The 17,169-nt window shown below is 45.2% G+C and overlaps 1 protein-coding gene across 4 annotated transcripts in view; it reads left to right on the top strand.

Moving 5' to 3' along the window:
- DIP2C (disco interacting protein 2 homolog C) overlaps positions 1-17,169 on the top strand; it is a 376,691-nt gene that overhangs the window by 148,191 nt on the left and 211,331 nt on the right. The window lies entirely within an intron of this gene.

Below are 17,169 nucleotides of genomic sequence, written 5' to 3'. Positions count from 1 at the left end.
TGATGTAGTAACTGTTGGGATTTAAAGTGTTTAGTGTATCAAGACCGCAGTTTCTCTGGGCTTCTCTAAGGTGGCATTTTGTTAATTCCACATGGTTGCATCTCTGGTCTGGTGCAGGAGGGAAGGCATGCTGAACACTCTGGCATAAACGGTATTTTAACCTGTGGGAAAGAGTCTGTTTTGAAGGACTTGAATGCTTCCTTTATGTAATATTAACCCTGTGGCTCGGTAAAGTTGCCTGCGGCCAATTGCAGTATCGACTCACTGGAGGCCTCTAGAGTCTGCTAGAAGGGGACAGGTTTGGCCTGTGGAATCCGGTAACTTCACCTGCAGTTAAATGTAGTGGCCAGATGTCCAGGGAAGTAACTATATTGCTGCTTATAATTTTTGATGATATGACTTAAACATCAGAATTTCACTACATTTTTTATTTCACCACCCTTTCAAACCTCTCCCTCTCCTCAGCTGCCATGGATTGTATCGCATTTACCACTAGCATATATGAGAGAGATGGTCAGTTCTGACCCTTTCTTAACTATTGACATAGAAACGACAGAGTTAATCAGAAAAATCTCTCTGAGCTGTCGGAGCCCATGGAGATCTACATGGTAAAGTTCACATGGTACATCCAATCATCCTAGTTAAGAAATGTCAGTGCTGAGTGGGCAAAGATGGGGAGATCTTTTAAGTAGGAAAAACCTGACTGTATTGGTTGCTCTATGTAATTTAGTGACTTTTGACTTGTTAGCCAGTTAGAAAATGCAGTGGTGGGCCACCCGAGCAGAAGTGAAGTGTTAGCCTGTCTGATCGGGCCTGAGGGGGTGGGAGGTGGGATGCCCGGGGCTCCCTCTGAGAAGGGGTGGAGATGCTGGGGCCGCCAGAAAAGGACTGCCATGACCCAGGAAGGTGCCAGCAGGCAGTGTCTGTCCAGCAGTGAGATTCCAGGCTCTCGATCTGAGAGCAGGTAGGGAACTGGCCCTTGGACAAGAATGTTCCAAAAGAGACGCTGTTTCTACAGGCGGATGCACTAGATGGCCTCAGGTTGCCTTCTGCTTTAAAAAGTGCATTTCATTGTTTAGCCCTGAAATCACAGCACTAAGAGGGATTGACGATAATCTGCATTCCAGCCTGTCGGTTCTGGGCTGCTCCTTGGGAGTCTTGGGGAACCCTGTATTCACCCAATCTGTCTGTAGAATAAGTTACAGAATTATAACTAGTTACAGCCCATTCTTCACATCCTGTCACAGCGTTTGGCACTCGTGGTTGAGCACAGACTTGTGGTTGAGCCCACACACTTGGGTGGCCCCTCGTAGTTATCAGGGACGGTCCCATGGTGCGCTGCTTCCTCCCAAACACTCCGTCTTGCCATTGGAGGGTAGTCGAGGCTTTGCCGCTGGGACCTCCGGAGCCTTGGGTCCTGCGGCACGTCCTGTGCCCCTGAAGCTCACAGACCTTGCGGTCCTCACAGAGGGTGTACCCTGGTTGCATCCTGATCCCCCAGAAATCGCTCATGAGACCAGGACGGCCTTCCCGCAATGCCAGGCTATCTTTGGTCCAGGCCTGCCGGTCGGAGCAGCCTCTCTGCTGTCGTCAGCTGGCACTGCTCCTGCCGCCTGACCCCGGACGTGCTCACGGACGGCAGCTTCCTCGGATGGGGCTCCAGATCATGGGGCCATTGCTCAGTGTCCAGCACGTACAGTGCTCTGTTTCTGTGCAGTTACAGTAAAAGCCACTCGTTTTATTAATTTACTTATTACCATGATTTTGAACCCACAGGGACTCTCTGCCTCTCCCGCCCCCTCAAGCACAATGGTCAGCCCCCTCCAACCGCAGAGCCACGCCTCTGCCACCCTGTTATTTTTTCCTTTTCCTTGGCCTCAGGTTATGGTAAGAACAACAATTGTGAAATGGGCACTTGGTGATTCTTCTGTAAGTAAAGCCAGAATCGGTAGATGTTTGTCCCCAGGAGTCTGAAAGCTATTTTGAGTCCATCCTGTAGCAAATAGCCAAAGACCTAATAAGCTCATCTCACACCCCACTTGATATCTGAGAAATGCATTAGTTTCCAACACCTCCTAATCCATTGTGACAAGTCGTATCTAATCACAGGCAGCAGAGTTCCACGTGGAATGAAATACCACAGGAACAGATTAGGAATTTCTGGGCTCTCATGTGTATGTGGCTATCGGTTGGCCTGGCAGATATGCCAGCCTCAGCCACAGGGGTCTCTCAAGGTAAGAACCAAATGGCCTGGCATCGTTTGCAAAGCTTTCGCAATACTGAAGTGTCACCCGTATCACAGAGAATGAATAGTTGGTAAGGGCAGGGTGTCAGGATAACAACTGGCCAGCCCTGCAGTGAGTGGTAAATAAGAACTTACTTCTTAGCAAGGAAATATGGCTAACCCGTTCTCTCCCTCTCAGCGAGAACTTACCAATTTAAAAGAAGAGCAACAAAAATCTTAAAAGATTTAACTGAAGAGGTTAAGCGATGTGCCCCAGGCTACACAACTAGGGAATGGAAGAAATTAAGTGGCCAGCTGTTGCCTCTAGAATGCTCTTCCCCACCCACACACTCTTCAACATTTCCCTTTTCGTCAGTGTTTACATTTCTCATATTTCTCCCCTCTTTTCCTATTATTTCCCTTTTGGAGTATGTAGTCAGCTATTTGATACCTAAGCATGAGGAAAATACAGTGTAGTCGTCCGTCTGTGTTGAGAAATAACTTCTGTGTCTTTTAAAGAAAAAAAAAGAAAAGAAGTGGGCAGACACCTTGACAATGAGAATGCTGATTTGTTGCGACAGTGACTGGTCTTTGGACCAACTCTAAGCATTGGTAGGATTTTCTCTTTCTCCCCTCTCCTTCATGTCTGCCTTCTTCTGGGATAAAGTCATCCTCCAGCTCTGTAAGTTGGAATTAAAATTAGTAAGACTTGAAGTTTTAGTTAAGCAGCACTGTATGTAGACACTGAGGATGCTCAGCAGACCCGAGGGTGCGCTGTGGTGGGCAGGGAGCAGAGGCGGGGAGTGAGGGGGCCTGGGAAATGGGGCAGTGCCTTTCTGTGACGACAGAAGAGGGGTTGCAGGCCACAGAGACACTTACGCATTGAGGCATCCTGCCCCGGCTGCCAGGGAGCTTAGAATCTGATCTGACCCGCCTCAGGGCAGTGCGACTCCTTCCTGTTGGTCTTCACAGAGGTGTCCCATGACAGGTGTGCACACCCGGGGAGCTGTTAACCACATTTGTGACTGGGTTTCCAGTATTTTAATCAGGTTCCCTGTTCATTTTGAAACACAGGCTGTGCGGCAAGCGGACCACAGCTGAGTAGATCTGTGCAGGACGTGGCGCAGACTGTGTGGGGGGATGGCATGGGGGTGGGGGGCTGTGTGGCAGCGTCACATATGAGACCCCCAGTGACAGTTTTGCAGCTGAGCCTTGTTTCTCACCCAGCCCCACCACGGGAAAGGGTCAGCGTTGTGCTTCCCGACTTGGGATATTCACGAAGCCTTGTTGTGGGTCCGTGAGCAGGGAGTGCAGTTGCATGCGTGGAAGGAGAGGACTCTGGGAGGCTGACGTTGGGTGTCAGCTGGGTGAGGAATGCGGCATGTGATGGAGAACTGTCCTGCACCTGGAAATGGTGGCCGTGCCTTAGCTGTGAGAGGCCATTAATATCTAGTCTTCATCTGTGCAGAACCCCCAGCTCACAGTGTGTATCTACAACAACACCTGAATCTAAAATATGAACCACAGTGGGTTTTGATGTGAATAAAATTAAGGTCAACAGTAGATTTCTTACTTTTTGTGTGTGTGGTAAATTTGATGTGTAACATCAAATGTACAGGTCTGTGATATTGAATACATTCACACTGTGTGCAACCATCTCTATCATCCATCCCCATATAACTTATTTAATCTTGTAAAACTGAAACTCAATACCCATTAAACAGTAAATCCTCATTCCCCACCCCACAGCCCCTGGCAACCACCACTCTATTTTCTGTCTCTGATGTTTACTGCTCCGCATACCTTATACAAGTAGAATCATACAGTATTTGTCTTTTTGCAACTGTCTAATTTCTCTCAGCGTAGTCACCTCAAGGTTCATCCATGTTGCAGCATGTGTCAGAATTTCCTTTTTTCCTAAGGTTGAATGATACTGCATTGGGTGTACACACCACATTCTGTTATCCATTCATCCATTGAGGGACACTTAGATTACTTCCACGTATTTGCTACTGCGAATAATGCTCTGTGAACATGGGTATACACAAATATCTCTTTTGGGACCCTGCTCTCAATTCTTTTGGGTATGTACCCACAAGTGGAATTGTTGGATCACATATGATGGATTTTTAAAATTATATTTTATTGAATTTTTACAGAGAGGAAGGGAGAGGGGTAGAGAGATAGAAACATCAATTAGTAGCCTCCTGCACACCCCCTACTGGGGATGTGCCCGCAATCAAGGTACATGCCCTTGACTGGAATCGAACCTGGGACCCTTCAGTCTGCAGGCCGACGCTCTATCCACTGAGCCAAACCGGTTTGGGCATACGATGGATTTTTATGTGGATAAATTCGAAGTATGCATGAGTTCCATTGTGTTCTTATTTAATCATGGCACTGTTAAGTAAAGGTGTAGATAGCTGGTATGTTAAGGTAAAGTAAGGTGTTGTAACAGAGAAGCTCTGTGATACAGCAGCTTAAAGAACAAAGGAGTTCTCTCTCACAGAGGGCTGGTGACTCTGCTCCATGGTTATCCAGGGACCCAGGTTCCAAATCCCTGCTCTGCATGTCCTAAGGCCCCTCCTCTTCCATGCTATTGAAGGTGGGGGGCTGGCACGCCCGTTGTCCTGAGGATTTGGACCAGAGGGCCCACAGCACTTATGCTTGCTCGCATCCCGCTCACTGCAGGAGCACATTCCTGTGGCATCTCCTGCTTAACTCGCTTAGCGGGCGAGGAGTGTGGTGCAGCCAGAGCTCTGCAGGAGCAGCTCCGCAGCTGGCAGAGTGAGCGGAATGAGAAGAAAAAGATTGATTACACTCTTACACTTCACCTTTTTCTTTTAAAGTGGACGTAATTTTCTTGCTGACTTGCTACTGTGAACATGAGAGAACCTGTGGTTCCAGGCTGACCATTGTACTGAACTCATAACATTTCCTATTCCTCAGCCAACACTCCTGCCGATTTCAGAAATGCCACCAGTTGGCACGCATTTCTCACTCTGGTATAGCCTTGCCTTTTATACTGGTGTCTACATCTGTATTTACATCCTATAGTTGTTTGCTATTCTGTGGAAAGTTTGTCATAGAATTCTATCCTGTGGAAGTTACTGCCAACACACCCTTGCTGTGGATAGAAAGGAGAGGATAAATAAACACCAAGTCTTTTTATTCTTGTTTTTTGATTACTTGCCCCCAAAAGTCACACCAGAAGTGCAAAGATTGATTTGGGGGACAGGTGTGGGATGGATCCCACCTCAGAGCAGTGACTCAAAAGTTGTCCCTGCAGAATGGAGAGGAAGAAGCACAAAACTTTGGAGAGTAAATGCCAATTTGCTTTTAGGGTGTAGACTTTGGTGTTTTGATGTGTCTTTTGGAAGTTATTCATGTAGAAATAGTTAAAGCCATGAGTGTAGGTGCATCATTGAAAGCAGAGAATTGAGAAAGGCCTGGCCAGTGTGACTCAGTGGTTGAGCATCGACCTATGAACCAGGAGGTCATGGTTCAATTCCTGATCAGGGCACATGCCCAGGTTTCAGGCTTGATCCCCAGTGTGGGGTGTGTAGGAGGCAGCCGGTCAATGGTTCTCTCTCATCATTGATGTTTCTGTCTCTCTTTCCCTTTCCCTTCCTCTCTGGAATCAATAAAGATATTCTTTAAATGAGAGAGAGAGAGAGGGGGGGGGGAATGTGCTTTTATTGTGAAATCCATTATATTTGGCGAACTTTGGGGGAAAACAATTTTATCTCTAAAAATGTCCTAAAACTAATTTTATTAAACTTAATTTTGAATTAAGAAATGGCTTTATAGTTTCTCAGTGAGTGGAACTGGGTATATGAATGAAGAATAATGCACATTTAACATAGGTGTCACATGTTGGTCCTGAGTTGTAGATGGGCAGGTGCAATTGTATGAAACGTGTTTCACAGTGGTATAAATATAAACATCTGGATTACGCATTTAGCATTGAAGCGTGGCACAGCACCTCCATCTCTCCAACCAGCTTTCTAAGTAGAAACTGAACTGCTTCGGGTTGATGGCGACCACTGGGGGCTATTTGCACAGTGCACCTTCCATGAAAAGAGTTTACCTTATTCTATATTCTCCTGAATTTTCTTTATGTTTGACAGGTCACACCCCAGTTCATTCCTATTTCAGGTAAACTCCTTCTCTCACAGGCTTCCATAAGCTCTACAGTCCCTCTCTGTCATTTGTCTTTCACTCAATCTGTAAGTTAAAAAAATGCAAGATGACTGGTGTCAGCAATTAAAGAAATTCAGAGCTCCAGATGTTACAGAGAAACAGGTGTGGAGCAGGGGCATTCCCCTTTGGCCACAGTGACTGGGCAGCGGCTCGCCCGGACCTTCCTGAAGGTGCAGGTTCCTGGGCCCAGCCCTGCTGAATCAGAATCGGGGTCCATCCAGCCTGAGTTCGAGAACCACTGATCTGCACAAGTCGTGTCAACCCTTGAATCTGGATTCCTGGGATAAATACCTGACATCAGATGGTTGTGAGAAATAAATATTTGAGTCGCCTAGTTTATAACAGGTACTCAGGGTTCATTCCATTTTCCTGGCTTTTCTTTTTCAACTTCTGAAGCCCTTTTAAGGCTTCTTCTCCGTCTTCTACTTACCTCTCCTAGGTAGGCAAGCAAGATGTCCATTTTCCTGTCAGGTGGAGAAACGTCGGAAGGCCTGCGGGGCGGCCACGGTCCCCTTCACATGTCCTGTCTCATTCTGTCAACTCATCTTCTTGTAGCTGGAAAGACCCCCACAAGCTCTGGTGCTCTGAGTGAGAAACAACGCGGAGCTTTGCCGTTTTCTTCAGTAATTGGTATCTCACCTGCACTGTTTCCACTGTTGTTCATCAGAACCCATTTACTTATTTTTATTGATTTGAGAGAAAGAGAGAGAGAGAGAGAGAGAGAGAGAGAGAGAGAGAGAGAGAGAGAGAGAGAGAGAGAGAGAGAGAATGAATGAGAGAATCAACCAATGTTCCACTTACCAATACATTCATTGGCTGTCTCTTGTTTGTGCCCTGACCAGGTATCCAACCCATAGCCTTGGTGTATCGGACGACAGTCCAACCGGTTACCTGGCCAGGTCTAGAGCCACTAATTTTCGATCTATTATAGGCTGCACCAGCTTTTGTAGTCCCCGGGGAATTCTGTCTACATTTCCATCAAAAACTGCATCTGAACAGCTGCGTGTAAATGGCTTGTCCCAGTCAAACTCTTTTTCTGTTTGAGATTTTAGGAGCTTTAGAAATTGAAAATATAAAATAGATATGTGATGCCTTAATATCTATTTTAAATTTGATATAAAATGATCTTTCATTGGAGATATTATGCTTTGGTTTTAAGGATCATGGTTCATTAAGAATGGTTTTATGTATTGTAGACTATCATCTTTCATGAGGATGTCTTGTTTATGACACCAAATCACAGGTTTGTGAAATATTTTTTAATATGTTAGTGCCAAGTGATCTTATTCACAATATCCCAGATTTATTCTTATGCTTCTGGAATGTGATTGTCTTAAGTTTTCTATGTGGACGATCTGGATTGCTTCAAACTAATCTGCAAGTCCACCTTCCTATTCTTTAAAAATTATTTTATATTGAGATAAATTGACATATATTAGTTTCAGGTGTACAGTATAATTCAGTGTATGTGTATGTTGCAAAATGGTCACCACAGTCAGTCTCGTTAACACCTTTCGCTGTACATAGTTACTTTTGTTTTCTTGTGATGAGAACTTTAAAGATTTACTCTCTAGGCATTTTTCAAATATACAGCACAGTATTAACTAGAGTCACAGGGCTGCACATTAAATTCCAGGACTTACTTATTTTATAGCTGGAAATTTGTACCTTTTAACCCCCTTCATCCATTTAACCCATCCCATGCTTCTGGCAACCACCAGTTTCACCAATTTGTTCTGTTTCTGAATTAGGATTTTCTTTTTTTTTTTTTTTTTTTTTTTAGATCCTACACATAAGTTAGATCATATGGTACTTGTCTTTCTCTGTCTGACTTATTTCTCTTAGCATAACGCCCTCAAGGTCTGTTTCTATTGTTGCAAATAGCAGGATTTTCTTCTTTTTGTGGCTGGATAATATTTCTGTGTGTGTGTGCACGCGTGTGTGCTTATGTGTACATATACCTATATATCACATTTCACTTATCCATTTACCCATTGATGGACACTTAGTTTATTTCTGTCTTGGTTATTAATAATAATGCTACAGTGAACATGGGTTTCAGATATCTCTTCAACATACCAGTTTTATTTCTTTCATATATAAACTCAGAAATGGAATTGCTGGATCCTATGATAGCTCTATTTTTTAATCTTCTTTGTTGAAAGTATTACATATATCCCCCTCCCTCCCCCATTGACCCCTTCTAGCTTATACCCACCCCCTACACCAGGCCTTCACCACACTATTGTCTGTGTCCATTGGTTATACATGTATGCATACAAGTTCTTCAGTTAATCCCTTCCCACCCACCCACCCTCCCCTGCTTCCCTCTGAGATTTGACAGTCTGTTCTATGCTTCTATGTCTCTGTATCTATTTTGTTCATCAGTATATTTTGTTCATTAGATTCCACATATGAGTGAGATCGTGTAATACTTGTCTTCCTCTGACTGGCTTATTTCGCTTAGCATAATACTCTCAGGTCCCCCCATGTTGTCTCAGAGGGTAAGAAATCCTTCTTTATTCTGTTGCATAGTATTCCATGGTATAAATGTACCACAGCTTTTTAATCCACTCATCTACTGATGGGCACTTGGGCTGTTTCCAGGTCTTAGCCATTGTAAATTGTGCTGCTATGAACATAGGGGTACATACATTCTTTCTGATGTGTGATTTGGGTTTCAGAGAATATATTCCTAGAAGTGGGGTCACTGGGTCAAATGGCAGTTCCATATTTAATTTTTTGAGGAAACTCCATATTATTTTCCATAATGGCTGCACCAGTGCATTCCCACCAGCAGTGTACTAGGGTTCCTTTTCTCCACATCCTTGCCAGCACTTGCTTCTGTACGGCAAAAGGACCTACCAACAAAATGAAAAGGGAGCCCACTGTATAAGAGAACATATTTGCCAATGATATATCTGATAAAGGGTTAATATCCAAAATATATAAGGAACTCACAACTCAACAAAAGGAAGACAAACAATCCAACTAAAAATGGGCAAAGGATGTAAATAGACACTTCTCCAAAGTGGACATACAGATGGCCAAGAGACATACGAAAAAATGCTCAAAGTCACTGATCATCAGAGAGATGGAAATTAACGATGAGGCATCACCTCACACCTGTCAGAATGGTTACCGGCAACAGGTAGTTCTATTTTTGATTTTTTTTAGCAACCTCCATAGTGTTTACCATAGTGGCTGCATCCGTTTACATTCCTACTAACAGTGCACAGAGTTTTCTTTTCTCCACATCCTCACCGACACTTGTTATTTCTTGTCTTTTTCATAATAGTCATTCTCATTGGCAATCTCATTGTGTGTTTAGTGACGTTAAGCATCACGTACCTGTTGGCCATTTGTATGCCTTTTTTTTGGAATCATGTCCATTCAGATCCGCTGCCACTGTTGTAATTGGATTGTTTTGTTTTGCTGCTGAGTTGTATGAGTTCCTTATATATTTTGGATATTAACCACTTATCAGATATATGATTTGTAAATATTTTCCTCCACTCTGTAGATTGCCTTTTTATTTCGTTGATGGTTTCCTTTGCTGTGCAGAAGCCTTTTGGTTTCATTTAGTCCTACTTGTTTGTTTTTGCTTTTGTTACCTTTGCTCTTGGTGTCACCAAGACTGATGTCCACACGCTTACCCCCTATGTTTTCTTCTAGGACTTTTATGCTTTCAGGTCTTATGTTTAAACCTTTAATCACTTTGAGTTAACTTTTGTTTCTGGTATAAGATAGGAGTGCTAGTTTTATTCTTCAGTCCACAGGCCGACGCTCTATGCACTGAGCCAAACCAGCCAGGGCCTCGTTTTATTCTTTTGCATGTGGCTGTCCAGTTCTCTTAACATTCATCGACGGGCCTGTCCCTTCTCCATTGTATAGTCTTAGTTCCTTTGTCCTAAGTTAATTAGCCATATTAGGCATGAGTTTATTTCTGGGCTTTCTGTTCTGTTCCATTGATCTGTGTGTCTGTTTTTCTGCCAATACCAGATGTTTGATTGCCATAGCCTTGTAGCATAGCTTGAGATCAGATAGCTTGATGCCTTTGGCTTTGCTCTTCTTTCTCAAAATTGCTTTATTATTCAGGGTCTCTGTGATTTTATACAAATTTTCTGATTGTTCTATTTCTTTAAAAACGCCGTTGGAATTTTTATTGGGGCTGCATCGGGTCTGTAGATTGCTTTGTGTGGTAGAGACATTTTAACAATTCAGTTCTTGCAATCCGTGAACACAGAGCATCTTTCACTCGTTTGTGTCTTCTTCAATTTCTTCAGCGTCTTATAGTTTTCAGTGTACAGGTCTTTCACCTCAATGTTAAATTTATTCCTAGGTGTTTTATTGTTTTTGATATGGTGTAAATGGGATTGTTAATTTCTCTGATAGGTTCTTATTAGTGTGTAAAATACAAGTTATTTTCTATATTTTATATTTTGCAACTTACTGAATTCATTTTTTCTAGCAATTTTTTGTTGGAGTTGTTAGGGTTTCTCTATAAAATATCACATCTGCAAATAGAAATAGTTAATGTTGAATATCAAATTGGCAAGTTTTAGAATTTCTGAGTAAAAGTAATTGTTTTACTAGACAATGAGAAAGGGAAGAGGTAATACAGCCTGAGTTTTAAAAATAAAATGTTGACACTTCAGAGAACTGTGTTTGTTAGGATTTAAATTTTTACTCTTCGTGTAGAATTGGAGGATAGTAATCTCCTTCGGAGATCTGCTGTCAGTGAGATTAATGTGACTATCAGATTTTAAGAACGTACTTGTTATGGTTTATTTTCTATGTTGTTTTTATAAAATTTCTTCTACCTCAAGTCAGATACACATCTGAGTTACATTGATTTTACTTTATAACGATGAGGGTAATTGCAAGATTTTCTCTCGTCTCATACTGTTCAGCCCTCTTTCAGATCTGATCCTGGACTCTCTGCATTGCCTCCTCCCACATTCTTGGTTTTACACAGCACATTTTGAGTTTCTGGAAACAGAAGTTCATCTCCAGCCACTTCTGGTAGCAGTTGGTGGCTCAGAATAGCACCAGCTCGGTCCCAGGGGTGTCTGCGGTCCAGCCTCCCTGGGGTACAAGCTACCCTTCAAGAGCCTCAACATGGAAATTAAAGTCTGGAGAGAGGGCGGGGCTTCCAGAGTGTCCCAGAGTCACAGCGGGGTGTGAGGACCAGGAGAGGAGAGGAGAGGAGAGGAGACACCCCAGGCCTTTGTCCCTGGGTGCAGGCCCAGAAAGTGTTCAACGCAGTGAGAGACCATTTGGTCCTCTCTGCACTCACAGTCCGGGGAGGGTTAGAGTTCTTTGGGTGATGTCTTGATTGAGACTGGCTTTGACAGTGAAGGTGATGTAATGGGCCCCTGAGAGGCCCTGCCACCGTCCTGTGATGTACGTAGTGGTCCGAGTGGCTTGTCTGTCTGTCTTCCCACCGAGTGTGGCTCTGGGCGGGAGGGACACACCTATTTTGTTTATTGGCACAGCCAGTCCCTGTGGCACGGGCTGCACTCAGGAGACACCCACACCGCAAATCTGTGGTTGAATGAGCAGATCGCGAGCCTGCAAAGTTCAGATTTTGGGTTCAACTCTATTAAGTGGCTCAGTGCTACCATCCAGCCCCTGCTCTTTCTCTGGTTTGCCATCCATGGTGCTGCCCCTCCCCCTCCATGTCACCACACAGCTGCAGCAGCCCTGGAACGTCTTTCTTGACATCCAGCCAGGCCCCGGACAGCTGGCTGTGGGGAAGGCAGAGTGACACCACAGGACCAGCCGGATGCCATGGCCACGAGTGTGTCCAGTGCTGGTCTCTGCAGGCCATGGTTACCTGGGCCAGGGACCCTGGCAGGGGCTGGATCAGAAGTTGGGGCTGCAGTGGGGAATGGCTATCAAGGAAAAATCTGCCTGTTATTAGCAAAGCAGACAAGGAAGTGGTTCTGGTTAAGCAGCTTGAAAAGTCCACAACTAGCTCTGTGTGCAGAACCTGGGCTCACAGATCCATGTAGATTTTCCAGGAAAAAGATTTGACGCGGAAAAAATAATGAAATAGGCTTTCGACCAGGGGTGGGCAAACTTTTTGACTCCAGGGCCGCAATGGGTTCTTAAACTGGATTGGAGGGCCGGAACAAAAGCATGGATGGAGTGTTTGTGTGAACTAATATAAATTCAAAGTAAACATCATTACATAAAAGGGTACGGTCTTTTTTTTTTTTTTTTTTTAGTTTTATTCATTTCAAACGGGCCGGATCCGGCCCGCGGGCCGTAGTTTGCCCACGGCTGCTTTAGACAAACTTAGAGTGGGTCCCTCTAAAAGGAACCTTTTTAAAAATAGTAATTGCTTGCTTGAAGGGCAAGGGGGGATGAGGGACAGGTTGTTGGAATCAGACATATTTTTTATCAAAAGAGAGGAGACCAGGGATTTTAGACCTTGGGAGGCCTCTCCTGCACAAGAGAGGCAGTCATCACTGCCTCTAGGGCAGTTTATAGATCCCTAACTTACTGGATATTTACTGGTAGTTTCCCACCACACTCAGTCCTCGAGGGGACAGCCTGCTTCTGGACAAGTGTCACCGGACACGGAAAGGTGGGAGCTGCAGACGCAGGCACCTTGCCTAGGCATGGAGGGCGGCCCCTCACGCCCCAGACACAGGGCTTCAGGGGCAGATGGAGGTGCTTTGGGGCACATCACTGGGCTGGAGCAGTCACAGCATTGCCAGGGGCTTGGTCCTGGGGGTGAAAGGAGGACCGTTGTTTACGGTCACCTGGGGCCCCAGCCTGTCCCGGCGCTGCAGCCCCTTTGGATCACCTCGAGTTGTGTGGATGGCCTGATTTGGGAGCCAGTGGACATGGGTGATTTCCTTAACCCATAAAATTCCCTTCTTCTGCCCCAAACTTGGCAAAGATCGTGGAGGTCTTGGTGGTGGGTTTGAATTTCTTGAGATGGAGGAGCGACACAACTTCACTCACGTTGTGATGTTGTATTTCTTTTCAGTAAAATTGCACTGAGGAGGTTTCCAGGTTTCCTTTGACTTTTAGACGTCACGCAGTGTTGCAGCACGTGCAGGCTTATTGTTGACAAGCATCTGTGAGACGGCTGCTGGTTATTAATAAGGTGACCTTGTACATCAGCACAAATGGGGGTGCCTTGAGATAAAGTCAGCGTAATGTAGGTGTGTTTGTAAGCTGTCAATCAAAGAAACGGCCGCCTCTCCATTAGTGACAGATTCGCTTGGAGTACTGACTTTGTCCTCACTCTGATGGACAGTGATGATGGGCATTCGTTGGCACCTTTCAGAAGGTTATAGTTGGTTTGTCTGTTTTTGTCCCTCGTAGTCTGGGTATAAGGAGGAGTTATTTTTTGTCACCATCACCAACAAGAAACTTATATTGAATACCCGTTCTCTTGGGTGCATGCCGTAAACAGGCGGAAGTGACCTCTCTGCCCTCGGCTCAGACCAGGTGTGAGGAGGGTGAGGTCGGGCAGTGGGAGGGCCGTGGAGGAGGAGCTCAGGGTTGTTGTGGTGAGAAGAAATCTTCACAGAGAAAAAAACCCAGAGATCCTAGGCCCCTCCGCCTCTCTTCCTTTTTAATTTATTTTTATTTAGCGTCTATGAAATGGGACACTTATATCATCGAGGGATATCCCAGGTTAAGAGGTGTGTTTTTGGCCTTGGCGGTAAATTAGTGGTACATCTGCCTTGGTTGGTGACATTAGACTTGATGATACAGCAGATACCTGGAGACAAAGGGAGAGGTATTCCAGGGAAAGAGAATGGGCCAGCAAGGTGGGGACATGGCCATGGGAGCGAGAAAGGAACTAGCTCCAAGCTGTCGCCGAGAGAGCCATGTGGACCAGTGGATGGCGGAGTTCAGCGTCAGAACGTGTCAGTGGAATCAGTGGGCCCAGGCATTTGAATGCCCCACCACACCTGGATTCTGCATTCTTCTTTTAAAATCTCCCAGGTGAGGAGAAGCGTCGGGTGGGGGTGAACTACTCCTTTGCTGACAAGCGTGTGGACAGCTCCTTTTCCAGGCTGATGATAGTGCCGTGCAGAGCGGGAATGTGTATGTTGGTTTGGATGGAGGATTCGGGAGCTCGGTGTGGATGACCTGGGATCCAAACCTTGTCAAGGACAGACTGGGTGTGGCCTTGTCCTGTGGTCCCTCCGGACGCCCTGTGTGTGTCACCCTCACAGACTCTGACTAAAATTGGGAGTCACTGTGGCTTGTGTGATGCATAGGGCGTGTTGAAGACCCCATGCACTTGCTTATTTGAGACCCACGGTGCTGGCCTCCTGGGGTTATTTCCTAGAAAAGGTGTGTCCTTGTGGGCCAGTGGGCGGGCATACTCTCTGTTGGCAGAAAGTAGCTGGTGGCTCGTGTGTCCTTTGTGTCTGAGCTGCCAAGGAAACCTCTACACAGTGGTTCTCAGCCTTCTGGCCCTTTAAATACAGTTCCTCATGTTGTGACCCAACCATAACATTATTTTCGTTGCACCTTCATAACTGTAATGTTGCTACTGTTATGAATCGCAATGTAAATATCTGATAGGCAGGGTGGTCTTACGCGACCCCTGTGAAAGGGTCATTCAACCGCCAAAGGGGTTGCGACCCACAGGTTGAGAACCGCTGCCTAACACCATAGTCACTGCCCCGTTGGAGGAATTGCCCATCTCCGGTGCGCCTCTTCCTTCTGCTTCCTGCGTTTCCCTTCTGTTGAGCTCCTGAGTTAATATAACGAGTATTGACTTCACATCTGAATTTGCCCCTGATTTTGGGGGGAATAAGTACATTGGTAAGCTTGTATTACTGTTGAACCTGAAAGCTGAGGGTGTGCTGTTAGATTTGGCAGAATGTAATAGACACAGAGCCATGCATGCAGTGACCAAGGCCAGCGTCCCCTGTGTCACTCCGAGTGCACGTTCTGTTCCCCAAATCTGCTTTTCCTTTCCACAGTCGTGAGGGAGGTGGCACCCTTGTTCTGTGCTCCTTGAAGGTGTACTTTAAGCCCAAGCGTGGCTCATGACCCGCTTGGGGATCTGCAGCTGATTTTAAGCAGGGATAAGGGACAGCTTTGAGTTCTGCCTGGCACGTTCAAACACAGAAAATAGAGTCTGACGTTCAAAAGTTCCTCCATCTGCTGTGTTGTCGCTAAACTGGGCAGAGTAAATGATGTCTTCACTGGTTTCCAAGGAAAGTGGGTCAGGATATTAAGCTCCCTCGCCTACCCGTCGACAGGTCCTGACATCACCAGGAGGTCTGGGGAGCCCACCTTCACCCTCTGGCAACTGCTGCTCACCCCACTGTCATGTAGTGGGCGAGCCACTTCCCGAGGGGTTTAAGAAAACCGCCCAGTTTTGTCTGAGTTCAGAAGTGGAGCTATCCTGTGGGGTTAGCTTTTCTCTGAGATGCCTCCCCGCCCCCAAATCAAAGGAATTTCGTTTTGAGCATCTTTGTTCTTAATGCCATAGCTTTTGTGGCTGAACTCTGCATGTGAGCCCATCAATCAGTTCTCTGCTAGTGCAGTGTAGTAGATCCAGGAGTTCCCTGTATCAGTGGTCAGGATTTGTCGCGTTGTGTAGAGACGGGCGGGAACCTCTATCGGCTGTACTGAAACCAGATGAGAAAATTGCTGTGTGATCCCAGGGAGGGCGCTTACAGCTTTTTTGAGAGCTAAGATCTTATTTTTAGATATCCCGGCATCTTTTGAAGCTGCCTTCACTTACCAGGAATCAGCGTATGTTTGAAAATCAGCCTTGGCATAGAGAGGGATGTGCTTCAGGGGCATAAATAACTATGCGTGTGTTAAAATTATCACCCGAATTACCCTGAGTGTTAACTCTCTGTTTAGCATTTTTATATCCATTTATGGTTATTCTTTCAGTATCAAAAATTTTAAAGGTTTTGTGATAATTTTAATTATAGACAAATTACTCTTAAAAACCAGCTGCATTTATAACACTTTAAAGAACTAATTGGATTACATTACTTAACTTTTCTTGAGGCATTTTGCATAGTCACATAATTAATGTTTATCTCTTTGCCAGAAATCAGTTCATTTTTTCCCCCCAGATCAGAAACCTGAAATGAAACATTTCTTTGCATTAGATGATATTTAACTGTGTGGCACTCAATTTGTGAATGTGAGGGTAAGACTATCTTGTATTTTTGGGGGATGATTCTTGCTTAATAGTGATAGTACTAAATGTTAAAATTATGGAACAAGTAGGGGTTTTTTGGGGGGAATTAGTATTTGCATGCTCACCAGGTGGGAACTGTTGAAAATGTGGACATGAAAAAATTAAATTGCATTCAGTTTGTAGAGGAAGAAGATGCTAAAAAACACTTTTTGCTTTTTTTGCCACCACAGTGGTTGCTTAGCTACAGAAATGAGGTCATTGCAGGCACTTAGAATCTTCTCTCTTTCACTTCCACAATTGGAAAACATTCTCCTAGGCAAGCACAGCCGTCTGAAATTCCGATATTTAGGCTCCCAAATACCAGGTCCAGTGGAATAGATGCGGATGTCTGGGAGCATCGGCCTTTATTATGTGGGAGTCCTAACCCAGATGCACCTGCTAGGAACAGGGATGGGGCCAAGAGCTCCTGGAAGTCACATTGCCTGGAAAGCACTGGCGACACAGCAGCAGCAGTGCCCCTGAGGGTGGGAGTCCCAGACGCTTGGGACAGAAAGGGGAGCTGGCGCCTTTGAGTTAGTCCCTGGGAGAAGCC

The sequence above is a fragment of the Myotis daubentonii genome, chromosome 1 (genome assembly GCF_963259705.1).
Source record: "Myotis daubentonii chromosome 1, mMyoDau2.1, whole genome shotgun sequence".
Taxonomy (NCBI): Eukaryota; Metazoa; Chordata; class Mammalia; order Chiroptera; family Vespertilionidae; genus Myotis; species Myotis daubentonii.
Note: the sequence above shows the minus strand (reverse complement) of the source record. Positions and strands in the feature narration are given on the sequence as shown.